The 19,308-nt window shown below is 35.2% G+C and overlaps 1 protein-coding gene across 10 annotated transcripts in view; it reads right to left on the reverse strand.

Annotated features, from left to right (window-relative positions):
* LOC123685603 (latrophilin Cirl) overlaps positions 1-7,100 on the reverse strand; it is a 188,938-nt gene extending 181,838 nt beyond the window's left edge. For 9 of the 10 annotated variants that reach the window (XM_045625312.1, XM_045625318.1, XM_045625315.1 and 6 more), the window contains exon 1: positions 6,713-7,099. The gene's annotated coding sequence lies outside the window, so the exon portion shown is untranslated. Of the gene's footprint in view, positions 1-6,712 lie in introns of all 10 variants that reach the window. The other variant, XR_006748332.1, reaches the window with a different exon arrangement.
* Between the last annotated feature and the right edge of the window lie 12,208 nt (positions 7,101-19,308).

The following is a 19,308-nucleotide window of genomic DNA, read 5'->3' on the forward strand; positions in this document are numbered from 1 at the left end:
TAGTCTTTCCAATTCAAACCTGAATATTGCCTTCAAACCAATGAATACAATATCATCGTTGTTAATCAATGCAAAATATTCAACCCTAAACAAATGTAATTCAGGAATATATGGGTTAATATGTTCAACTTACAATATTAATAACGTAGAACAGTCAGCACGTCCATTTGAAATTAGATTTAATGAACATCGAATGTATTGAATAGGTAATGATCACCCTGAAAATTGTACATATGGAATCAAAAGGCAAGAGACTCATAGAATCCATTGAAATGTATAAACTATTGAACAGAAATAATTTCGAATATGAATGACCAAACCGAATTCCAATATATTCATCAACACATCCATATAATATCTGAAAGCCAAAAGCCTATTATCGGTAATTAGTAAACTGATAGAGAAATTAATTCACAGATGATTAACAGATTTCGTAGAATGACAGAAAATAATTATAGATCACCAATTTGGGTTTCGCAAAGAGCATTCAACGATCCACCAACTGGTACCTATGACTAATTGAAAATATTAATGAGCAAATGAACCTCTCTATAGATACTGATGTAATATTTTCGGACATGAAAATTTGATAAAATGTGGCATCAAAGTCTGAGCGATTTTCAGTAAAATGAAGCGCAGCAACGGCTGTTGAATTTTTCTCATCCCTGAATACTCTTATCTCATCGCAATCGTATTTATATTGTTTAATTCGCATTCTAGGAGATGTTCTGATTGCCTTTGTAAAATTTTGAACATCCCAGGAAAGGTATAAAACTTCACTCAGGAATAACTGATGGTAGTTGTTCATTCTCAACTGGATCGTCGTTCCTATTTTGTTTATTCCCTCCATGGCCTTGATAAAGTTTAAATATTATAGACCAAACGTTGGCTTAGTAAAATTGATCGCCTGTTATTTCAGTGGTCCTAACCCCATAATTTCAACATGTTTACTCATTGACGTGAAAAACATTCATTAATTTAATAAATTGGTTCATCGAAACCAACAACTGAAATTCACTTTTTTTTCCCTTTCCATAGAGAGAAATGTATACAAACTCAATGTCCTTTTTTCGAATTTGAAGATGTATCGTTCAACTTCCCAGAATTTTCTGAATTTCCTCAGGGATTTTCCAGGTAACGCAGCTCGGAACCATGATGTATAATGACAAATAACTTTTTCTTGACACTCTTGACATGACATTTATCGAATTAGTGACCGAGGGTGTACTTAATGTTACTTGAGTGAAGTGGTTTTAGACGGAAAAAAAACAAAGTTTTTTGTTTCTTTTGGTCGCGTCAGTTACTTATTACGGTCTTATATGAAATCAAATTGTGGCCGAGGAACTGCCATTGCAACAGTGCTTTTCCATCACGTTTAATCTCATCCAATAGGAATTATACAATTCGAAATGTTTTTAATGGCAATACTGTGTTTTATTTTTTGACATTTCTTATGTCATTTGTGTTAAATAATTTGGAAATATACACATAAAATGTTTGATCGGAAACATAATTATTTATTCAATATTATTTGCTTTAAAATAATCTTTTACCGACAAGTTCTATCACTTACAATTTCCTACAAACGATCTGTGTTCAAGCAGTCCACCGTGTTCTAATCAATTTTTGAATTTTATCAATGTTTTTCCAATAAACGAGACATAAAAAAGGTTATTATTATTATTATCATGAAACATAGTGTTGAATTTGTCGTTATAAAATGTCGCAAGATATTTATAAAACCATTATAACATCCATAGTCTAATATGATTCAAAGATTCAATTATTCTATGAATTTCATGAAAGGGATAAAAATCATTCATTCTCGAACGGTCCAAAAACTTATTATTGAAAATGATAAACGAAAACTAATCGTGTGCCATGATAGAAAAAAATCTCCGGAAGGGATAATATTTACGGCTCAATTTACTGAAGAGAATGAACGTATTTCATCCTCCATTCAAGCGAAGGACATGATCAATTTTCATACTACATTCCAGGCAATCCAGACCCTTTTTTTTTGGCATGCTGCAACAAACCTACCTTGTTCAATCTCAGCTGTAATTTAATCCCTAAAACTCTATTAAAATTGGGAAAGATTGCCTGCTCCATAAAGATAATTTACATTCGGTTGAAAAGCAGAATTACTACTTTGGCTTTCATTCCTTGTTCCTGCTGCAAATTCAGCAGAAGAATAATGGATTTGATTAGGCTTTTGTGTCAGGAGGAATGCTAACACGTAGGGAATTCCATATTTACAAAAATAAAGTTGTTTCGGAATTCAACGTGAAAATAAATGCAATTCACTTTTCGTTCTATCAAATTCGTGTCATGTTCCTTTTTGAATTGCAATGTTCCAATTTTCTCATTTCCATTTCGTGTGGTCATGAAATCTATGAAATATTAAGACAAATTGATTTTTCTGTCGTGAATTCAAAGTTTTCGAAGAATTGTCCTAACATGACTTCTGCAATAGAAAAGTATCACACAGTGAAGTGAATGTAATGAAATATTTATTCTTGACCGAAATGATATGTCCCTTATAGGTTAAGAATATGACGTAAATTCTTCTCATTGATTCAATACCTCAATATAGTTGAGTGCTGGGTTAAGGGTTTACTTAAACTTCATTCAATTTTCTTGCAATTAATTCTTAATAGCCACCTGTTTATTGAATGGAAAAAGAATTAGTGGAACATTGCAAAAACCAAAAACTTTGAGATCAAGTCCCATTTTCCTTTTGTTGTAGGTATCTAATTTGTAGCTCTAAAAGTTTTACGATGTGGAAAAGAACATTGAAGATCCTGATCGTTGAATTAAGATCTGTTATAAAAACGAAGTTACATTCAGAGAAAAATAAATGGAATCGAAATTGTACATATATTTGATGTAATCATGGGAATATCGAATTTCAAGGGGAGTAAACATCTTCAGATTTTTGAACGGTGGAATAAAATAAGTGGTTCTCGTTCCCCCAAAAAAATTTCCCATTTCATTCTTTTTTTTTCATTTTTGTCTAAAAATAACAATAAGTACGGTACATACCTACTCCCGAAGTTGAAATTATTGTAATGTTATTTTTGAATTCCAGGATTAAGTCGAACGTTCTTAATTGGCAGTTGAGACATCAAAACAATAACGTTATTTGATATATATTGTGGAACTTCTGATACAGGATGTTTTGCCTTGGATACCACATCTGGTAGATATGGCGGATTGTTGCGCGAAAAAGAGTAAGAAGAACTAACGAGAAATACGATATTTCAACTACATTCCTGAGCAACTGGAGGAATAACGTTACAGAACACCTGGAGGAAGACGATTGCGGAGATTCAAACTGATCAAAGGAGCCTCTGATCTATTCAGATGAGTGAATTACAATTTGCAATAACAAAAATTCTGATGGAATATTGAATAGACAAGAATGGCGAGAAAAGTTATTTTTGGAATACCAAAAATTATTAGATTATTACTGCGATTATTTTATGTTTATACCGGGTGATTTTTTCAAGTTGAATGAGTCGAAAATCACGAAGAGAAAAATGGTTTGAATGAAAGGTTGATCGTTTTGAGGGGATAGTTCACTTATCCGGAAGCTCACTAAAACCATCTCGAAAACTATAAGCACATCTTCTGAAAAATTGGGATATTCGAAAATTTGTTAAACGTTTCCATGTTTATTTATGTAACTGTATTGAATCATGAATAAACTAAATTTGCTGATCAGTTCTTCATAGAACGTTGGAATTTCATGTGAATTATTGAACGGATATGTTGAAGGCGTTCATTTGAAAAGTTTAAATTCGATTTTAGAGCCATCTGTGACAAATCGTGTTTCCACAAAAATGTTGTATTTTTGCCGAATACGAATCTGCAATAAACTAAAGCTATTTGATCATCCAAAGTTGATGTCAGTAACCCCACAAGTGGGAATTAAAGAGGTTCTGGCAGAACCATAAAAAAAATTCATAAACGTTTTTCTGTAAGATGCTTCTTTTTCGAGATTTGAAATCACCCGGTATAGTTTTCTCTGTCCGATGTTGAACAGACAAGTTTAGGTTTATTATTTAAAATAATGAATGACACTAGACGGCCACAATAGCTTTTCGTTCTTTGGTCAATCGTTCAGAAGGTAGACAGGCCGTTCCATAAAACAATCTTACATTCCTTCCAACCCTGTATAACATTACTAATCAACTCCACAGGAACCAAGTGTCTCCAGTAGATGCAATCAATTTTATCATGGATACACACAACATCAACAAAATGAGCATGGCTGGTAAGGTCAGTGGGGTTTCGAATAACCCTCTTAATTTATCTGGCGTCTTCAAAGTTCTATGGCCTGATATCCGGAATCTCCAGCCTCCTCGCCAGCCTCTTTTTCAACGTTCAGGGTTTTTCTTGTCAAAAATTGATGCTAGTATACAATGACTCGAACAAGTTCAGCCGAAAGTGTAATAATGTCCAGAGATTTTCTTTTGTGTGCGAAAAACCAGGGTATTTGCCGGGATTCTATTTATATAACACCCTCTATGAAATATTGTAGATACCCGCAATTTGAAACTTCTGTATTTCCCAACAAAAGGAATGCTGCTTACGTGTGGAAAGCGATTTAGATTTCTTATGTCGGCAAATAGTGTTTTCGTGTTCGCTGACAAATGTCAGATTGGTGCATTGTTAACAACTTCGATCCCATTTATTCTGTAACGATTCCACGAACTAAAATTGCAGAAATCGATGGGGTCTTTTCAAAACGGTGTTTGAAAGGAAAAAAACAGGGCGCCAAGCCATGCCCTAAAAGTTTTTACGGCTTCTTTTGACGCATCAATAGAAAAAAGACACAACATGCAGAAAACTGGAAATGCAAACAGAGGAGAATTTCATTGGTGAAACCTTCATTCAGAAAGAATACCGAATTCAAAGATATTGAAGAGAGTAAGAGAATAGGCCATTTCCCGCTAAATTGTCACAGTGAAGCTTAAACTTCATCTGTCATTTAGATTGTTCACAGGTCTTTACTTTGTCAGATTACTTCTCGTGTGTTTGCTATTTTAACCAGGTCTAAAATTTGTATTGCAAATGAGATTTTTTATGTTTATTTTTATGTGATAATATTTTACTCCTTTCTCTTCCTGAAACTCAGATTACCACTTCAATGCAACCGTTTACAGTTTATTTAAGATACAATAGAGAATACGCGCCTAATTCTCCGATACCAGAAAATGCTTCAAAAAACGTTTGACTAAGGAATTTCTGGTGGAACTCAAAATCGACTAATTGGTTGTATTTTTTTGACATGAATTGTAGATAGGTATGAGTTTGTTCTATTTTTTCTCTGAAAGTTATCGGTAATTTTTCAATTAAGTTTGAATTTTCAAGGAATTTTTTATCATCAAATTCTAAGCGTTACTGATGATACACCAGCAGTTCTACGACTTTATCTGAAATCTGTGAATGATCACCACAGCATCCGTTAGAACTGATTTGAAGAAAAGGTGGCAAAATTGGTAATTTTATTACGGTGATGAAGAGTGAGCGGTGATGTCCAGTTCGTTGATGGGAACAATTGAAATAACGCAAAGAGTGAAGAATTTTCTAATCTCCGGCGGTACTGTAAACATTCGCCGAGTCTTGGAAACATTTCAATTATTCATTTTGCCTCAATGAGTATTTCATCACCGGTCTTGATCTTCAAGTGGCGAGATTCCTTGGCTACAATCGAAACTGAAATGGAGAAAAGCATTCATTACCGCATTCTTGTCTCCCAACTAGACGCGCGGTGCACTTGACCGTTGAGAAAACATGTGAAGTAACACTCGGCAACAACTATTTTCCTATTACAAATGATAATTTATTCGCACACATTGAGCCGATTGTGAATCCAACATCAATAACAGTTGCAGATTAAAGCTGGATTCTGAACACTGGCAATGATAAGCCTAATGAGTCAATTCTAGCGGAATAATTCACTGGAAGATAATTTGCTGCCAGCCAATGTAGTCTATTTTGCCACCCAAATACTGAACAAAACGCGCCAAATAGTGGTAGGGCAATTTGATGATTTCTAGCGGCTCGAACGTGGATTATTCCCATTTGACAACTGGACCACCGAAAGGTTTATCTCATTAGTTGTATTTATTGCTACATGGCTTGCCCAACATCCTGGATAATAAAGAAATGACATACTTTAATACCCATAGCTGCGCCATGGGTATGATTAGCGATATATAATATTTTTCGTAATAGATCCATGATCATAGAGCGCAGTGAAAGTATCAAATACAACCTCTAGTATAATGATATACTGCTGGCCTTTCAATTTTAAACAATAGTGTAATTGTCGATACATGGAGTTTCGTAATCAATTTAATGACGTTTTTTTATCCACCTCCGTGGGTCCATCATTCGCCAGTTCTTGCACACAGTTCAATTTTGCGACCTCTCCTTCAGTACAGCTCTTAAGGATTCCGCGGTAAGCGAACAACAAACTTTATGCGCTAAATCTTTTCAGCGTTGCACTCAACTTAACTTCACTTCTTCAATTAATCTCTGGAAGATTTCTTAAGGTATATTTGGGGAAACTATCTACAAACATTAAGTAACTTCCTCGTTGTTTAACCAAAGATAATCCAAGAAAGATCAACAGCCAGAAAGTATAAATATCAAGCAAACCCATGTTTCGACAGCGGTCACAATCAAACACTAAACTCACCTTAAAAAGATGAAAACAACTTGACCGCTCAGTATATAATTTTGTTCATGTTGGAACAAATCACAAGTTTTGGTCTTCACTTAACACTTCAACACATCAAAACCAAGAGTAAACATTGATGAAGCATTATCGCATGTTCTTCAAAAGTTGGCGGACACAAAAAAAAAAAAAAATTAAATTCACTCCAAAGTCCAAAAGTTGATCCTCTGAATTTTTTCCAAAAAGTCCTGAAAGACGCGAAATAGTCCAAGATGAAACTTTCGAGATGTCCTCCAGATGAGCGTGTTGGAAATTGCGAGAGATACGTCAGAATGGGGAAGGCAGGAACGGATGGCGACTAGACCTATCCGAGAGCCGACAACAACTCCACTGACTAAAATATGAACAGGAATGATTCTGAAATGCCGAGAGCACATCGGTTGCCGAACTTGGTCGACGCGGAGCGAATGGTGAACGGCGTGCAAGCTCAGCCAAGCTCACGGCCTCGGATAGGGATAGGGACGGATAGAAATAGGGTATTAGTATTCAAAATCGAACTACACCTTGTAGACGGTGCGGAGCATCTTCTGACACCTTTGCCACAAATTTGGGCGCGCCTCAAGGCTCTGTTTTAACGCGGTCTGGACGGCCAAACATCAGGCAAGATTACTACATTGATATTGAACACAATGTTGTAATTAATATCCGTTCGTTGGGCACCTAAACACACACCTTTTTCGCTTGGTTTGGAACGAAGGTCAAACATGATTCGGTTGACGGCAAAAAATTACATCTTGACGGTCCGTAATGAGAAAACACCGACTTGAAGTCAGGAGCGTTTGAACGCTCGTTCTTTCATTCGACAATTGAACCTTTGGGGATCACATAAATGTGTAGGGTAAATGCACTGGTTCTCGACCAGTTAACAGAAACATCGATTTCGAGCACGATTTTTTCACACATAAACTTACCAAATTTTAATGGTGTTGGTGTTCATCGATTCTTTGGCGAGTTTTAAATAATTTTTCATATAATTTTGAGTGTTCTTTCCGCATTTAACCTTTGAAATGTGAAAACATATAGAAAATCTCAATAACCTTCGGTTCTCGACCACGTCGCAGAGTTTTCGACCATTTTTGTGTTAGTTTTCGACCACTAATAATAGTGGCCGCTCCACTTAAAACTTTTATAAAAAGCTTTAGAGCGAGATGAGTGATTAGTACTTACTTTCGTACCGTACCATCGACATCACTACCTATCACTCAGATGGGTTTCAGATGAGGTAATCAAGTAAGAAACACTCGGAACGTAAAACAAAATTATTTTGCAAAAGTTTCCACTTTCTATAAATATTAAAAAATAGCAACTCATACAGCATTATTTGATTATTTTGCTTTTAATATCTATTTAGAAACTAATGAGTAAATAAAATATAAAACACCGACCATCAGTGGTCGACAATTAAGTACAATCAAATTGGTTCTCGACCGCGAATAAATAAATGGTAGAAATAAGTGTTTCAACATTAATTCGGTGGTCGCAAACTAATATTCAGAAAGTAGATATATAAAGGAATCAGGGTATAAAAAAAAACGAAAATGATCCAACAGAAATATATCGGTTGAAATAAACAATTATTGAAGTAACATACTGGTTCTCGACCACTTTGGTCGAGAAGTAAAAAATACAAATTTTCCAATACCAGTTCGCGACCGCCGAATTTTGAACAAAAAAATATACATTTATTTGCTTCTTGATTGAAATACACTAAAAAATATATCTTATAGTTGAAATGGAACAAAATATACACACATAATTCATTCAAAATAAGAAATAATTACTATTTTCTGGTCATATATCACAAAGCACTTTTCTAAGAGAGGACGAGAAAGAACCCTTTTATATGATAGGCGATTATAAACTAATTTTTAGCGCGAAAACTTTGACCTATACCACTACTATGCAAACTATCTTGGAAGGGTAGAATGGTCAAGAACACATACCGCGAAAATATTTTGCACTACATGATATATTTTTATTATTATTTTATCTCAAATCACGGAATGGTCGAGAACCAGTGCCGGTCGGCTAACCAGTGCATTTACAAAAAACATTTATTTTATTATGAACTTTCACATGAAAATATTATACAAAAAGTCTTGTCAAATGCTGAAAAAAGGGTTTTTCGAAAATTAAAAATGAAGACGTAAAACGTATTTGGAATTCTTGCACGTGGTAGAAAAGGACGGTAAATCAGATGAAAGTTTCAATTCGCTTCACTCATCCTGAAAAGTGTTGGAATATCAAAAAATAACGCAATGAAATTGTTAAAATTCACTACAAAAATGGTGAAGAGGTGATCACAAACATGATTCGGTTGACGGCAAAAAATTTCATCTTGACGGTCCGTAATGAGAAAACACTGACCTGAAGTCATGAGCGTTTGAACACTCGTTCTTTCATTCGACAATTGAACCTTTGGGGATCACATAAATGTGTATATGGGATCGCTAAGGCTGAAATTGGTAATTAATGAGCTTAAGAGATCAGTTCAACAATAAGTACGCTTTATTTTACATTAGAGACCATCGATTCATATGAGGTTTTCACTATTATTCATTTTGAAGGAGAGTCCTTATTTAATAATTTTTTTGAAATGGAAAAAAAAAGAATTGAATGAATTTTGTATTGAAGAATAAATACATGCATGATATAGCTTTCCGAAAAAACATTTATTTTATTATGAACTTTCACATAAAAATATTATACAAAAAGTCTTGTCAAATGCTGAAAAAAGGGTTTTCCGAAAATTAAAATGAAGACGTAAATACGTATTTGGAATTCTTGCACGTGGTAGAAAAGGACGGTAAATCAGATGAAAGTTTCAATTCGCTTCACTCATCCTGAAAAGTGTTGGAATATCAAGAAATAACGCAATGAAATTGTTAAAATTCGCTACTAAAATGGTGAAAAGGTGATCACAAACATGATTCGGTTGACGGCAAAAAATTTCATCTTGACGGTCCGTAATGAGAAAACACTGACGTGAAGTCATGAGCGTTTGAACGCTCGTTCTTTCATTCGACAATTGAACCTTTGGGGATCACATAAATGTGTATATGGGATCACTAAGGCTAAAATTTGTCAATGAATGAGCTTAAGAGATCAGTCCAACAATAAGTACGCTTTATTTTACATTAGAGACCATCGATTCATATGAGGTTTTCACTATTATTCATTTTGAAGGAAAGTCCTTATTCAATATTTTTTTTGAGATGGAAAAAAAAGAATTGAATGAATTTTGTATTGAAGAATAAATACATGCATGATATAGCTTTCCGAAAAAAACTTTTATTTTATTATGAACTTTCACATAAAAATATCATACAAAAAGTCTTGTCAAATGCTGAAAAAAGAGTTTTTCGAAAATTAAAAATGAAGACGTAAATACGTATTTGGAATTCTTGTACGTGGTAGAAAAGGACGGTAAATCAGATGAAAGTTTCAATTCGCTTCACTCATCCTGAAAAGTGTTAGAATATCAAAAAATAACGCAATGAAATTGTTGAAATTCACTACAAAAATGGTGAAGAGGTGATCACAAACATGATTCGGTTGACGGCAAAAAATTTCATCTTGACGGTCCGTAATGACAAAACACTGACGTGAAGTCAGGAGCTTTTGAACGCTCGTTCTTTCATTCGACAATTGAACCTTTGGGGATCACATAAATGTGTATATGGGATCGCTAAGGCTGAAATTGGTCAATGAATGAGCGCTTAAAAGCTCCTGACTCTTTTATGAATCTAATGATGCTATCCGTATGAAATTTTGCAAGATGCTTGAAGCGGTTATTTTTTATATATCTATATCCATAATATTAGGTTTTGTCTTGATATTCTTCTAGAATAGTTCTGATTTGACAAACAGGAAATTCGGTTCTGTGGTCTCCGAAATATTGTGAAATTTTTTCCCATGTAAGTATATCCTTTCAAGTAGAATATCTAAAGAAAATTGTGGTATATTTCAATTCGATCACATTACCTTGCATTTATACAGTGTGTTCTACCATTAAGGCGGCGCTTTATTGAGGTTAAGCATTGAAATTTTCGAGTATCATTAGGCTGCATAAGAACTACATTTTCAAAAGATTTGGAAATAAACAGGGGCATCAAAAAAGTTAAAAATGAAATGAAAATAGGTTTACTTTTATAAAACACCCTATTGTTGTGCCTAGAACATACCATTTTTGTATTTGTATTTTGTATTTAAAAAATCTACTAACTTCGAACTGAATGAATTAATTTGAATGAGATTTTGAAAGTGAATATTGTTAATATCGACGTCAAAACCATAAAAAATAAAGCAGATAATAGAAATAACAATTGAAAATGCACTGACGCGAAGTTAGGAACTTTTATGCGCTCGTGCATTCATGCGCCATATGTGGAGACCACATATACTGATATACAGTTCTATGATCTAGACTGTTTTCCAAAGAGATATTCATTTATTCTATCTATCTGATAGATTTTTGAAAGGAAAAAATACAGTTGGCTTGATAAAGAGTTTCCGGGGTCTTCACTAGGAAAATCAACCATCATTGATTGGTATGCTAAGTTTAACAGCCAGCTGACAAGGTTTTGGCATCAGTTTTCTGGAATGCGTAAGGTTTACCTCCGAAAGGGACAGATCATCGATTATTATATACCGTTATTGGATCGTTTAAAGGATGAAATAGTTAAAAACGGTCTCATTTAAAAAAAAAAAGAAATGTTGAAAGATATTTCAACGTTCTCTTCCCATTGCTAATGACAGACCTCCTCCTTTACAATACAATTGATATATTTTGAAATATACTAGTTTTTTTTAATATCAAAATGAAACCTCTCATTATAAAACAAGGGCGGAAAAATTAACAAGTGTTCAAATGCGTCAGGGCTTCCCTCATCTTTTTGTCGCTCACACAATTTAATATCTAGGACGAAAGAATTGAAATATATCATTATTTCTCCAGATCAATAGTGACTACATACCTACCATTAATATTTGGTTTAATCAAATAATTTCGTACCGAATGTTTCCATGGGAAGAGTAGAAATTCCATGCGCACAATCAATGAATTCATCACATTTTCCTCATTTTGTTATTCATCTAATGGAAATATTGACATTCCATTTTTCATTAAAATTCTCGAAAATTGTTAACATGGAAAAATAGCCTCTCTAAACATTGGCCTGTTTGCAGTTGAATGTATGATAGGTATGAAAAATCAAATTCATATTTCGCTCATTCGATTTTGATTGAAAATATCTTACATCTATAAAAATCAATGCAATAAATAATTTCCACAGATGAATGAATCTATGAGATGAAAATATCGGATTGAAATGATACTGTTCGGTGTTTTTTTTTCTGTCAGAGGTCAGCTTTATATCTCTTCGGGGGGTACTCAGAATGTAATACAGCAATTCTGCCAAGCTTGAAGCAAGGAATTCAGCGACTACCAGAAATGTCTCCGAATTTATATTTAGGTATCGAATATTGGATAACTTCCGCAGATTCATCTGTATACGTAAATAAACTGCTCCACATGAGGTAGGGATATTGACTTAAATTGCAAAAAAATATAGTTTAAATGAGATTTTTGTGATGAAAATTCATATTAATATGATTTCGAGTTGCAGGAAATAAAATTAATGGTAGCCTGTAGGTCTGAAGCGTATTCAGGGTGATTATGAAAAATCGAGTAAAATAACGAAATTTATACTCAGATAATTCAAGCATTTTAAGACTATCAATACAATGTATGGCCTCCACGGGTATCAATAACAGCTGGACATCTTTGCATACTGCACACGAGGTTGTTGAACATATCTTGAGGAATTTGGTTCCATATACGGTGCAGAAGCTCTCTCAGATCATTTAAGGTTTTTGGGGTAGGTTGATGATTATCTAATCTTCTTTGGAGCTTATCTCATTCATGTTCTATGCAATTCAAATCTGGTGAGTGCGGAGGTATTGGTGAATGTGGAATACCAAGCTCCTCGCGCGCATTCTCAACTATGGCTGCACAGTGCGGTCTAGCGTTATCGTCTAGAAATTGAAAAGTCTCACCAATAGCAGCGTGAAAATTTGGCACAACATTGTCAATGACATGCTCCCAATAGTGTAAGGCGGTCATATTTCCAGGCCAAATGTGTAGATCTGTGCGCCCGTTGAAACATATCCCGGCCCATACCATAACACTACAACCTCGGAATGGATGGACTTCTTGGACGATTACAGGGTATGCGGGGGATTGTCCATACCCTTATTCTTCGAGAATCTGAAAATCGTCCATATCATCAGTGAAAAGGACACTACGCCAATGTTCGTTCCAATTGATATGTTGCCTTGCTCATTCCAGTCTTTGACGCTTATGGTCACGTATTAATGGAACTCCTCTTAATGGACGTCTAGAACCTAGTTTCACCTCTCTCAAACGTAGTCTGATGGTTTCAAATCGAAGCCGTAGATAAACTGACTCCATTTCAAAATAAGAACATTCATGAAGAATATGCGAAGAACCAAACTTCAGAAAAAAGGCGACCAGATTGACGAAATGTCTCATACTGATTTTTATTGGATCGATTCGAGTTGTTATTGAGTTTTAAATGATTTTACAGCGATTTTCTTGAAGATTACATACTTTTCAAAACGATTGAATGCAATATCCCTAACTCTTGTGGAGCAGTATAATTTCCACAGATGAATGAATCTATGAGATGAAAATCGAATTGGAATGATTCTGTTCGGTGTTTTTTTTCTGTCAGAGGTCAGCTTTATATCTCTTCGGGGGGCACTCAGAATGTAATACAGCAATTCTACCAAACTTGAAGCAAGGAATTCAGCGACTACCAGAAATGTCTCCGAATTTATATTTAGGTATCGAATGAATTGGATAACTTCCGCAGATTCATCTGTTCCTTTTTTCCTCTCTACAGTATACGGAAATATTTGCAGTTTATTGGAGTATCATGCCAAGACCAAGATTAATACAGACCATAGAACTCCTTGTGGAATTAGATCGTCCATTTGAAATTCAATTGCTTTCAGCCCTATCCGAATGATTGGTTCTATCCAATCTCTTTGTGCTTACCGAAGCATTAACTATGTCGCAAACTTTTGAATTCAACAGTGCATACTCCAGGTTTTCACTAATTCTGTTGTGTGCATATTCGTACTATTATATTATTTTTTTTTATTTCCCTCTATGATCCCGGATTTCAAAATTCCGAATTTATTGACCATTAAAACTTATATTTCTCCTACAAAATTCCGATGATATCTGTTCAAAAATATAAAAAGGAAAAATGATATAAAAACAAGATCAATTCCTGAGAAAAATTCAAAACACGATATCAAGGAATTATGAACGATATTTGTTTTTCAAACGTACAATAACAACGTCACATTACGACTGACAGGATCATCGAAAAGTTCCACTTTTCCTCCGCCGGAGGGAAAACTACATTGCTTTGGAAATGATTAATTAGGTACCTTGAACAAATATATATATACGGGGTGTTTCATTGAGAAACGGAAATACTTCACAGGTGCATAGGTGGCACCAAGGCGGTTCTGGAGATATCCCATTTATTGGGTCTTACTGTCTTCATAGCCGAGATACAGGGTGTTTTATGAATTTTGCCCGTTTCTTTCTGAGGCCATATCGAACGAACCACCCGGTATATTTTCTTCGTATTTGGCAAATATGTTCCTAATTGAGAGCCCAAACGTATCATGCAATAACCGGCATGAAAATCCAGGTCCAGGTTAACAAAAATTATGAATCGTTCGAATCCTCGAAACAACACCAATCGGAATTTTGAAACTCTGTTTCAATATTCGATAACACCACTAAAAACTAAACTGAGACGTATACTTTAAATTTTCGTGAAGTTTTTGAGGACTTGGATACCTGAAAGTGGTTTGAAGTGACTTTTAACAATGAATTATCAAAAATTTTGAATCTCTAATTATTTCAACATTACTTTGTAATTAATTTTCACATTGGTTTTCCTTTTTATAGCCTTGGTGCCACCTATGCACCTGTGAAATGTTTCTGTTTCCCAATGAAACACCCTGTATAATAATTCTAATTAAAGCAAGGGCGTAGATCAGCTCCGTTCTTTGATAACTAAACCTAATGAAATTTTGTGACAAGAAGATACAGAAAACCGAAAACAATGGGTAAGTGTATACCGATGAGGAATGCAAAAATTTCAGATGGCAAATAAAGGGCGATGCCGAGAAAGCGGATAGATAAAGGAAAATAATAAACCTCGGACAAAGACGATCTCGTAGTGCAATGAAAGTACCTACTCATCTTGAAATCGATAATAAACTCATAACAGTTTATGAGGTCCGATTTTTTACTGACGTGTCAATTTGAAGGAAAAAAAAATTAGTATTATTGGTCTATTTTATGGAGAAATTTTCGTTCTTAGTCTTTGCGAGATTTCTAAAATTTTATATTTGTATCCAAAACCACAGGTTTCAATTCCCTATAAGATTCCAACTTATTCAAATCCTTCCTTTTAGAATAACTTCAAGGATTATGAAATAACGAAATGTTATGTAAAATGTGTTTCATAACAGCAATTCAGTAAGTCTCCAAAGACGAGAATAATTACCGATTCACCTTTGCTACTCCCTTGGGTTCATTAGTTGTAATATTAAACCTCTAACTGAACATCAAGCATATGGAAAACATAGGTCTCATTCAAAATTTATAGGGACCACTTGGCTTCAACGACATAAATCTATTGACAAGCTACTCTGCTGCCAAATTGAAGCATGATATATGTTAAACTTCATCCCATGCACCTTGGAATTTTAGGGAACTGAACGAGAAAATGAGGGGATAATGATTGTTGGCATATGAGACATTCCAATTTTATGACATCGACTTAACAATTTTTGACTGAATTATAAACTGTTCTGACAAGCAATTACTATTAGTGTCATTTGTTGATAGTAAACAGAAAAAAAAAGTTTAATGCTTCTGATATTTTCACGGTATATGTTTTGTCAAGAGTAAAATCTGAAAACAAGGCGGACTTATAACATTTTTTTTTCAATTTTTGAATTTGACACATTCTGAAACTGAACAAATTCATTCAATAAGTTACGGGCCTAATGAGTGAAAATAGATTCACGTTAAGAGTGGATACATATACTTCAACGCTCTGCTAACAGTTCAACACCATTCCTCTAAAAAGATTCGTCTCTGCTTCAGAAATAGGCTTCAAACTCGATAATCACTACTTCATTAGAACCGATTTTCTTTTCCTGAAGCATTCTTTTGAAGTCTGCAAAAAGCCAGTTAACTAGGGGCCAGATCTGGAGAATAGGCTGAATGGTCAATATGATGGGAGCGCAATTCGTTCAATTTGAACATGGTTTTCATTTATTTGTGAAAAGGAAGCTTGACTCGGTGAGAAAAAGTTTTAGTCTTTTGCATTTGAGGACGTTTTTTCTTAATTTCTGCACTCAATTGATCCAATAATGTTATGTATTACTATTACTCACTGTTGACGGTTTTACCTTTGGCAAGGTAGTCGATGAACAATTAACCATGCAAGTCCCAAAATACGGATGCAATAACCTTGCCAGCTGATTATTGAGATTATGGTTGCTTTGGACGGCTTTAAACCGACTGTTTTCCACTCAGCTCACCCTTTATTTTACTCAGGGGTGTGAATGGATCCATGTTTCATCCACTGTCATATACAGTTAAAGAAAATTCTGTTCATTTCACCCCCTGAACCCCTCCCTTCTGGCTACGCCCGTGACATTCGCGATTTGAACCTACCATAAAATTTTCAAGTTCCTAGGAAACATGGCTCCATCATTTCATTCTGGAGTCCAATCGGTAGGTCAGCTGAGTGGACTGCACACGATGAACCGAATCCAAAGCGAGGAAAAACACAACAGTCAGCTGGCAAGGTTATGGCATCAGTATTCTGGGATGCGCAAGGTGTAATACCTTGATTACCTCCAAAAGGGCCAGACCATCAACAGCGATTATTATATAGCGTTATTCGATCGTTTAAAGGATGAAATCGTTAAAAAAACGGCCCCATTTAAAGAAAAAAAGGTGCTGTTTCATCTAGACAATCTGCCGTGTCACAAATCAATGAAAACAATTATAAAATTGTTTGAATTGGGCTTCTGCATCCACCGCATTCGCCAGATCTGGCCCCCAGCGACTTTTTCCTGTTCTCAGACCACAAAAGAATGCTCGCTGGAAAGAAATTTAGCGCCAATGAAGAAGTAATCGCCGAAACTGAGGCCTATTTTGAAGCGGAAGATAAATCGTACTACAAAAATGATATCGAAAAGTTGGAAGATTGCTATAATCGCTGTATCGCCCTCGAAGGCAACTATGTTGAATGATAAAATCGAATTTTGCCAAAAAAATGTGTGACTTTTGAATTGGCCTGTTACATGGAACTTGAAACTCAATCAATACATTCGGCCCTGTAAGGTACCATTGCTTGGTAAGAAGCAGTAGTGATGGCCACATGTGAGAACGTATTGAGCAGAAAGTGGAGCAATAAATTATACTAGATGCATTTCCAGTGAAAGGACTTTTTTCTCGGTAAGAGTACAATCGAGACTGCTTTGTAACTTAACATCAAGTTTATCTCATTAAGAGTCATTTGCTAACAGTTTTGCTTGTAATCTGTTAGTTCCATGGCTGTGTGAGAAAATGCAACGGTACCAACATTCAATCGCTAATTGTCGACAACAATAAATGTAATTTAGACACTAATTCGTTATAGAACACTGTAACGCATTTTTCAGAAGTTGATAATTACTAACAGTACGTAACTTGGCTCGGATCTCTGAAAAATCTTTTTCAAATCAGTGCCACCGTAACGACTTCTGATATTCCAGCATTAATCGAATTTTGATTGACGGTATACGCAGGTGTTTAATCAATTTCTTCTTCGTATGGTCAGTTAGAACTTCATGTATACCTAATTAGTCTTTCAGAGTGGTATATTTCACCGTTGGAAGAAACCGAGGATGTTGTATAGACTCAATTAGTGAATACATTAGAGGCATTGGAGAAAGAGGCGATTTTTATGGAATTTAATTGATTCCAACGTTTTACAGCTAAAATTCGATGAGATAACCGTTTTCGATTTGTCTGGTATTTCATTCAAGATTACGATCAATATCGGAAAGGTTAAGGTCGAATGCAAAAATGATTCGGATAATCACTCAACAATTCAATTCTTAATTAAAAACAATATACAGGGTGTTTAAGATCTGAAGCTGATCTTCTAGGGTGTAGCAGGCCAAATGAAAAGTCCACGGTCTACTATAGTAAAACACATTTTTTTGACAAAATTCGATTTTATTATTCAACATAGTTGCCTTCGAGGGCGATACAGCGATTTTAGCGATCTTCCAACTTTTTGATACCATTTTTGTAGTACGATTTGTCTTTCGCTTCAAAATAGGCCTCAGTTTCGGCGATTACTTCTTCATTGGCGCTGAATTTTTTCCCAGCGAGCATTCTTTTGAGGTCTGAGAACAGGAAAAAGGCGCTGGGGGCCAGATCTGGCGAATACGGTGGTGCAGAAGCAATTCGAGGCCCAATTCATGTAATTTTGCCATTGTTTTCTTTAATTGTGACACGGCGCATTGTTTTGATGAAGCAGCACCTTTTTTGCTTCAAATGGGGTTGTTTTGTAACAATTTCATGCTTTGAACGATTCAATAACGCTATATAATAATCGCTGTTGATGGTCTGGCTCTTTTGGAGGTAATCAATGAATATTATACCTTGCGCATCCCAGAATACTGATGCCACAACCTTGCCAGATGACTGTTGTGTTTTTCCTCGCTTTGGATTCAGTTCATCGTGTGCAGTCCACTCAGCTGACTGTCGATTGGACTCCGGAGTGAAATGATGGAGTCATGTTTCATCCATTGTCACATATCGACGCAAAAATTCAGGTTTATTGCACTTAAGAAGCATCAAGCACTGCTCAGAATCATTAAAACGTTGTTGCTTCTGATCGATTGTGAGCTCGCGCAGCTTTCTGATGTATAAATATTCGTGAATGATATGACGTACACGTTCAGATGATATCTTCATAATGTCTGCTATCTCGATCAACTTCACTTTACGGTCATTCCAAATTATTTTGTGAACTTTTTTTATTTTTTCGTCGGCGACAGCCTCTTTTGGGCGTCCACTGTGTTCGCCGTCTTCGGTGTCCATGTTTAAACTTAGCATACCAATCAATGATGGTTGATTTTCCTGGTGCAGACCCCAGGAAACTCTTCATCAAGCCAAGATTTCGCTTCAACTGTATTTTTTCCCTTCAAAAAGCCTCGAATCGATTATTCTCCATAATTTCTGAGTAATTTGAAGATTTTCTGATTATATGTTCAGGTAAATCCTTCAATTTTCTTCATAATATCGATACGAACAAAAAAAAAAAATTACCTTCGTACCTAACCTACCTAAATACATAATCATTTAAGGATCTTCCACTAGTGTTATCAAAAACAACTTAAACGCTGAGCTGCAACCTCAGAGAGAAAATTGG

The sequence above is a fragment of the Harmonia axyridis genome, chromosome X, assembly GCF_914767665.1.
Source record: "Harmonia axyridis chromosome X, icHarAxyr1.1, whole genome shotgun sequence".
NCBI lineage: Eukaryota > Metazoa > Arthropoda > Insecta > Coleoptera > Coccinellidae > Harmonia > Harmonia axyridis.